Below are 7797 nucleotides of genomic sequence, written 5' to 3'. Positions count from 1 at the left end.
ACCAGAAGTATCAAAAGAGAAAAAAGAAAGCAAACCACACACAGATTCAAGCATACCATTAAATGACTGACTTTTGATAAACTGTAATATTAAGTGACCTATATCAACAAAAAAAGACACATTTATTTATTAGTTGCTTACATTTCACAGCGTCATCCAAGATAAACGTGACATTTAATGCCTCATCAATAAGAAGGGTACATTTTACTAGATTTATAATACATAGACATGTCCAGGCTTGTTACTAATGTTAAATAAACATTTATCTTAAAGAATATATCTTCAGGAAAGAAAAGAATCTGCAAATTTGGAGGTGGGGAAACATTATACATATAAGTCTATGCAGTAGTAGCTGGAAAATATCTTTAGTTATTACAATGTACTGCAAGAAATACCCTCTTCTAGGGCTTTTCATTCCTGCATAAAATAGGAACAGGTAAGATGGCCCAGAAACACTCCTGCTCCAGGACAAGTAAAGGAAGGAAGTTCACAATGGGATCTAGATTCCTACAGTTCTGTACTTTTCTGCATTTCTCCAGATCATCTCTGCAATGAAGGTATCTCAGGCAGAGGACCTACACAAGAGCACAATGAACGTGTGGCCACGTGAGGTGACAACCTGAGATGACCACAGGACTTGCAGCCGTGCCATTCCCCTTCACAGGATGTCCTTGGCATGCAGTCAGCTCCTGTAAGGATGCTTCCTCCTTTCTTTGCTCTGAACGCTCTGTGATCCACCACCCTGCTTCTCCTAAAGGAGCCTTCTCATTGCTGCCCTTCCACATTGCCATTGGCCTTTCTGTGACTGTGCTACTGGTCAGGGCTTTGAAGAACAGGGAGGAAGGGAGCAGGAGGCTCCAAGGAAGGAGCTGACCCTGCTGCCCAGAAGGAAAGCAGCATTGTACTGCCCTGGCACTTGTCATTCTTGGCCTGCTTTGTCAGCATCCCCATCCTGCCCAGTGAGGTGACTACAAGGAATTTAGCTACAAGGAACAGGTGCCATGCATCTGCTGAGATTTCCTCCAATTTAGTCAAAGAACAAGGGCATTGCCTGTGAAGCAGGTGGACTGGCAGTGTGGAGAGTGCTATAAGGATCACTCAGGACTATAGAGCTCTTCAAAATGCCTGTGGAAAGGGCATGGATTGCCACTGTTCATATGAATACAGGGAAGACCTTGACCTTGGTGAATACTGCTCTTGCAAGGTAAGGGAGATATACCAGCTGTATCAACATATATTGGGCATTAGGCCAAAGTAATAGTCTCTTTGCAGACAGCAAGGATTTTTTTTTTTTGGTCAAGTGTAAAAGTCACTTTTGTTTCTCAATTCCACTTCTGTTTTACAATTTATGATAATTTTATTAGCCTTACATGGATGAAAGAGTTGTAAAATATTGTAAAATCTGAAAGACAGGCCTTTTTTTCTCAGCTGTTAAATACAAACACTCTTCCCCAAAAGGCATAAAATTATTTTTGCTAATACAGACAGAATCTATATAAAAAGGCTACCCATATTAATCACAGTCAGATTAAGCACTGACTTTTTTTTAGAAGCACTATATCATGTTTATGCCCTTGATTGGCTGCCTTATTTTGATGTTTTTATAGTGTTAGCAAATTTTGCAGTTCAGGGAAAACCAGAAAATTGGAATACCAGTCATGCAGTGCCAAGGTTGTTTTTCTCCAAAGTATTTAAGAAAAAATTTCATCCCCTAACAGCCATATGGTTTTTTGAAAGAACAATGGGCAAAGTGTGAGTGCCATTAGCCTTCTCTGTCATGCAGACTGTTGAATTCGCCACAGAGTGTTCATTAAAAAATATCTGCTATCACATTTTCTGCATATGACTGTGAACAGAATGTCCTGCATAGGAAACAGTGGCCAGGTAGAAAGATGTCCCACTGCCTTCAACTGCATCCTCATGACTGTAGACCTGGATATCTGATTCACTGAATTTCCACCCCCAGGGAATGATATACTCCACTTCCTCTTGTCCCAGATGTCGTGGTCACACCTTCTCTCCAAAGGAAAAAATGCCTGCCAGTGACTTTGGTCTGTTCAGCAGGGTTTTGGAAAGGACATAGCTTAGGTAGAGCTACAGGGGTTAAACAGTCTGACATGAGATGAGGGCAGGATGGGCAGTGCTGTGTTAGCCGTGATGTTTTGGAATACTGGGGTGGGCTGGCAGGAATGCAGATCATCTAAGCTGTGTAAGGAATTCAGAGCATGCTGGAGGAAAATTCTCTTAAGGTTTATTTCTTGACATTAAAGCTGCAATGCTCTCAGTTTCACATAAAGGAGATGTGAAGTGCTAGACAATGTGGGCAGTCAGAGAGTCTGGTCCTGAGTGTGTTGCTGAAACTGTAACAAGGCAAACTGTAACTGCAACACAGCAGTTGACTTGACTCGTTCTGGCCATAGCCCTGGCATGGGTGTTTTAACATGTGCCAAGCTGATTATAGTCTGCAGGAGACTATGTGCCAACTGAGAATTGCTGGAAGGCAGGCCAACATCAAAACAGTTAGAGGGTAAACTGCTTGTTGACTTGGTGAGTGACTTCTGGGAAGAGGGGCAGCCTCTGGCAGCCTCTGAAATTGCTGAGAATGGAAGGAAGTAGTGTCCTCTCAGAAATGCAGTTTGGGGTGGTTATGAGAAAAAAATAACCCTTGAGCTTCTTTGAGACACGAGTTGTGGGAAAGATAAAGTGAGTACATGGACTCAGTGTGGGGGAAGGGAATGAAGAAACTTGCTGGGTTTGTTAGGAAATTGGTTCATTTTGCCTTGTTCACTCCAGTTCAGTCTGGAAGATTGGGACCCTATATCAGCCAGTGAAGTCAGGAAGGTTTGGAAAACATTGGCTCTTATTTGCCACAAAAGCCAAAAAGAGAATGTATATAAGTACAGGCTTTTAATAAAAATGGGCACATATCATGCAGATACCCTTGCACTTTACTCTTTCTGCTGGTAATAGGCTGACCAACACCCCTCAGTTTATCCTTGCCAGTTTGCTTAATAGGGACTGAAATTCATAAGTCATAGCTGTATTTCTTGGCTTTGGTCTGTGATTAAAATCATTGCAGATGGAGCAGGAACGGATAGGTAAACTTGTGGCACTTAAATCCAGAAATTTATTCATGATAAATTGCATTTAGTTCATTTAATCAATCTCTCAGAGCATTTTTTTCTTCTGCCCTCAATTCCCTGTATTGCTAGAACCAAAGGGAGTAGTAGTGTCTGCATGTTTTTAAAATAAACAGAAAAATCCTTGATGGTGCTGGACTAGATGTTCCTGATAACATGTTGCCAACAGAAAAGTTCTCATCCTTGAAGAAAGTTTTTCAAGTGGTCATGACACTCTCAATCGCGTAAGCCTCTCTTCAGAACAGACATTCGGTGCCCTCAAATGACTCTTCAGACTTGGCTCAGAAACAGGCTGACACAAAAGGGGCTAATTAACACACACATTTTCATGTGGAGGAATCTGGTTTCCAAACAGATTTTTACCAGTAATATAGCTGACAAGCTGAATCTGCTAGGACTGTTTCTTCCGTCCAATTTGAATGAAAATGGGAACAAGGGATAGGAGAAAGAGACATTTCATTCCAGGGATGGTACAGACATGATGAATTCCTTTGAGCCCAACTTCTGTCATGTTATATTTCTTCTTAAAAGGAGCAATGCACAAAATATAAGAGGCAACAAATTAAAATACAGATGTTGCATGTGCCATTTACATATCCACAGAAAATGTGGGTATGAACATTTCAGGAGTATATATGCATTTATGGAGAAGAAACAGAACAGGGGTAAAAAGGTGGTTCCATGTTATAGCACCGGTACATTACAAACTCCATTTTTCACTTCTGCTACAGACTTCAGATCTTGTAATTCCCTTATAGTGGTTGCAGCAGTATAGCCCTACTCTGCACAAAATATTTTAATACTGTCTGTGTGTCTGTCCAGACAACTGTGACAGGAATTTGAGGAAAAACAGTTCAATTAGTAGAACCCAAAATTCAAATACTTCCTCTACTCCCTCACAGTCCCCCAACACCAATTAGGAGAACACATCCTTAATGTGCAGAGCCTTGGGCTCTCCTACTTACTTCATATTCTCTCTGTTCCACCTAGATTGATTCTGAATCAATTATTATTTTACCTTTATAGGAAATTATACATATACCTCTCTCACACCACAGAAACAACTACCAAGTGTTGATAGCTAATTGCTCCAGACTAATCCACTGCCTGTAGCCCTGTACCTGGCAGAATATTGTAGTGGCTTCTAGTAAAGGGCTCTGGAGGTATGAAGAGATTTTCACATGTTTTGGTGAAACTCACAAGGAGTCCATTGTAACATTGTGCCCTTTGGATTAAGATTAAAGAAATTACTTTTTTGTCAGTTTATCAAAGGAAAATTAAAGTTCCTTAGACATCAGTTACATTGAATCTGAGCCTTTAATCATACTGACAAGAAAAGATAGAGAATTTGAGCTAAAGAATGTGTTCATAGCCTTAATGTTGGATGGCTGGTATTTAACTCTGTGTAAACTACTGATTTTTACCAGGAAGAGTTTTAACTCACTCAAGTTATGTACTTCTGTATCATTTCAGTTTAAAGTATTCTACCCCATACCACTCTATACATTTATCCCACATGTAGACTGAATCATTCCAAAGACTATTAGATAAAATTCTGTAAATGCTTAATTCACAAACCTGTTTGGTTTGCATCCAGCAATACAAGGGACTCGAGCAGCAGTTTAGGGGGGAAAAAAGTTGTGATTCTCAATGACACTGCCTGGGCAGTCTTTATTCCATGTGAAACTCTATTTGCAGTATTACCAAAATTAATATACTGAAAGCTGTTATAAATGGGTGCTGGACCAAATCCCAGAAAAACCTTTAGGAAGTGCTTAATGAAAAAAAGTGTTGGACTTGAGGCTTATCTTTGAGAAAGTAAGAGAATGCTAAAAGGAAATTATATGTAAACAGAAAATGACCTGGTTAATACATGAATTACTATGCAGTTATTTCAGATTACAGGCTTTTCCATGTCTGACCAATAGAAAAATGTACAAACAACTTATAATTCCAGAAAGAAAGCCTCCTGGACAAACAGCGGGGGGTAATTATGAGACCATGACCAAGCCATCAACAGTGTAGGTGTTACTTTCAGTTTGGAGCCAAAGGGAAAAGGAGGCAGTTAAAAAAGTGCCCTGGGGAGGAGTAGGATGGAGCTGTAAATACAATAACAAAGAGGGGCCACTTTAAAAAAAAAGTAGTAGCAGTGGAGAGCATACAAGGAATAAAAAATATACATGTTCAAAAGAAAAACAGATTTTTAGAAGCAGAAAAGTGCAGAAATAGCTTAGGAGTTTTCCAAAGTCAAGCTGAGTCAGATGTTACAATCCCCGCACCCCCCAACAAAACCTAAATAAAATATGTATCTAATTTTCTTTGCTACTCTTCCTAGAGTGGGTTTGTGACACTCTTCTCTTGCCCTATAGTTTCGTTTTTTCTCCTTCTACATAATTTGCAGTGCAGTCCAAGTTTTTTGATTACCCTGTGTTATGTGCTATTCTTTGCTTTTATTGATGTGCTCTTTCTTGGATTGTCTGCATCCTTTAACATTAATTCTCCTTTTCCCTGCTATTTACTCACTCTACCATACTGGAGATTTGGGATAATGAACTGCAGGTGGAATGTGGTGTACAAGAGACTTTTCTCAAAAAAGCTTTGCTTCTAATAAGAAAACTTCTTTTTTTTTTTCTCTTTTTTTTTTTTTTCTTTTTTTTTTTTTTTTTTTTTTGCTATGAGGGATGTCCAATCATTGAATGCCATGGGTGTAACTTCTGCCATATAACATGCATAGCTATTCACTGGAAGTCTGACATTGTGGATAGGTACATTTTGGACAGATATAGTCATCTACTTTACTTTTCTCGTGGCCTTTACTCAACAGAACAGTGTTAAATTTAGTATTGCTAAATGAGATGACTGGAATTGTCAGTTCTACAGTGATGTAAGATGCAGAAAGAGATTTATCAGTGTTGTTGATCCAGAAAGAGTAATTTTTCTTTCTGAACCCTTAAAAATGTAAGCAAGACTGACCAGTTCCAGGCCCTGGAGGAACTATGAGATGAAATTCAGTCTCTCATTCAGATCCAAGGAAAATAATTATGACAGAAGGCCAGTATGCATTCATACAGAAAATAGGTAATGAGAATCAAAGAAGCCAAGTCCTGTCACTAAGTCTCATCTGAAACACCTGGTGCAGATAAGTAGCTCCCTAGTTTTGTTACGACTTGATTAAAGTACAGCTGAATTTTGGTTGATTTTCAATCATAGACTTTCTGCTATGTGTTCTACCTTCAAGCTAGTTCAATTTTTTTCTATTTCATAAATTGCCCTATTTAGATTTTGTAACTTGCTTATTGCCTTTGGACCTACTGGTTAGTGCTCTGAAATACTGGTTTATAATTTGATTGACACTAGGAGACATCAGATACACGTGTAGGTTTTGAACATTGTTTTAGCCAAAGTTCTTGTAGGAAGCACCATACAAACACCAGAAAATCTTTTTACAAAAAAACCTTGAAGGCTGTTGAAAGAAAATGTTGAGCTACAAGAAACAAAAAAAAAAAAAAAAATGTAACTCTAACTTGTTATGTTGGTGGGGACTGAGAGTGTATTCCACTGTTTGGGAGGTGTCAAGTTGAGCATGCTCTCTTAACCACAGCCCTTTATAGTGGCTGAGGTCTAAACTTGACCCAAGTGCATGTTTAGCCAGATGTCACTTGTGATTACAGGAATTTGGACTGACTTTCAACTGAACCACAGACCTGGATGAATGAATGTTGTTCCAGATGCATTATCTCATAATCCTAAAGAAAATAACATCTCAGATGAAAGGACTATAGAACTTTCCTTTGTATGAGCTTTGAAAGCTAAGGCTAATCCTGAGATCATTGAAAAGGTTTAACCTACCACTGCATGAAATTTTAGCCAAACAGAACTTAAGAGTTCTAATACTTTTAGAATCCCCTCTAATTAGTAAAAGAATATTCAAAATTAATTCAACTGGAAACAGTGATCTTGAAACTTACAGCAATTTCTCACTTTAAAACATTTCAATGCATTTTTTTATGTGTTTGTTAGCTTACATTGTGCTAGTAACATCTCAATCATGCATGGAATATTCTTCATTGTGGGGAACTCTTTAGACATATTATTATGCAGAAAGACCCCAGAGATAATAAAATTCAAAAACCATAGAATCTTTTAGGTTGGAAAAGATCTTTAAGAACTTTGAGTCCAACCATTGACCCACTGTCAAGTCAAAATTTGTTGACATAATGATTTGCACTGAATATCTGGAGAAAAGGGGACTGGGAGAAGGACAGAAAATGTTTTGGGGAGCTTCAATCAATAAATAGCCACTGTACTGTTGCCTTTTTGCCCAGCCTGGAAATGAAACTTGAGGTAATTTTGTCAAGGAGGTAATGTAAAAGAGGATATCTAATGAAGGCCTTCAGAGGCAGTTATGGAAAGATGTCCACCAAAGCTCACCCCTACAGGGATGAGTACGCATTTATAGGTTTTAGTAAATTAGTGTAATTGATAAAAAGCACCAATTAGGAGGACAAGTAGTGATGAAATTCCTCCCCAGGTCAAGCGTCTCCTCTGGAGCCTCCCTTCAGCACCAGTTGTACTTTTCCATGAGGATGTATCTCCAAGAGCTGTTCTTGGCCTTCATTCCCAGGAAGAACCAAGATAGGACTGGGGCTTTGTACCT

This window comes from Molothrus aeneus, chromosome 5 (genome assembly GCF_037042795.1).
Source record: "Molothrus aeneus isolate 106 chromosome 5, BPBGC_Maene_1.0, whole genome shotgun sequence".
Lineage (NCBI taxonomy): Eukaryota > Metazoa > Chordata > Aves > Passeriformes > Icteridae > Molothrus > Molothrus aeneus.
Note: the sequence above shows the minus strand (reverse complement) of the source record.